Source organism: Chiloscyllium plagiosum, unplaced genomic scaffold (assembly GCF_037043375.1).
Source record: "Chiloscyllium plagiosum isolate Xiang-an unplaced genomic scaffold, Cpla_swu_hap1 HiC_scaffold_41, whole genome shotgun sequence".
Taxonomy (NCBI): Eukaryota; Metazoa; Chordata; class Chondrichthyes; order Orectolobiformes; family Hemiscylliidae; genus Chiloscyllium; species Chiloscyllium plagiosum.
In genome coordinates this window covers 33,776,791-33,777,534 of record NW_028270179.1, presented here as the reverse complement: position 1 = coordinate 33,777,534, position 744 = coordinate 33,776,791, and positions in this window count along the sequence as shown.

The following is a 744-nucleotide window of genomic DNA, read 5'->3' as shown; positions in this document are numbered from 1 at the left end:
TGCATGTGTGAGTGAGTGTTGGAGTGTGTGTCTCTGTCGGAGTGTGTGCGTATCTAGGGTGCGGGATTTGCGTGTCTGTGTGAGAGAGTGTATATGTGTGTGTGAGTGTGAAGTGTCTAAGTCTGTGAGTGGATGCATGTGGGAGTGTGTGTATCTGTACGAGTGTGTGAGTGTCTGTGTACATGTCTGTGGGTAGGAGTGCCTGTGTGTGTGTGTCTGGGGTGGCTGTTTGTGAGTGTCTGTGAGAGAGCGTGCATATGTGTGTATGTGAGTGTAAAGTGGTCCAAATCCGTGAGATTGTGAAATGTGTGAGTGTGGGAGTGTGTGTCTGTAGGACTGTGTGTGAGTGTCTGTGTACGTGACTGTGCATAGGAGTGTCTCTGTGTGTATAGTGCAATGGAGGTCACCTGTAGTGTGATGTGAGGGTCCCAGTTGAGACCCTCCCTATGGGTAAAGATCTTAGCTATCAACCTGTGCTCTGCCACTTTTTGCTGCTGCCTGTCCCGAAGTTCGCCTTGGAGGATGGGCACCCCAAGGTCCGAGGTTGAATCTCCTGGAACGCTGAAGTGTTCTCCAACTGGGAGGGAACACTCCTGTCTGTTGATTGTTTTCTGGTGCCCATTCATACAGTGCAGTAGCCTTTGCTCGGTTTCACCAATGTTTCACGCCTCAGGGCATCCTTGCCTGCAATGTATGAAGTAGACAACGTTGGCTGAATCGCAAAAGTACCTGCCACGTAAATGG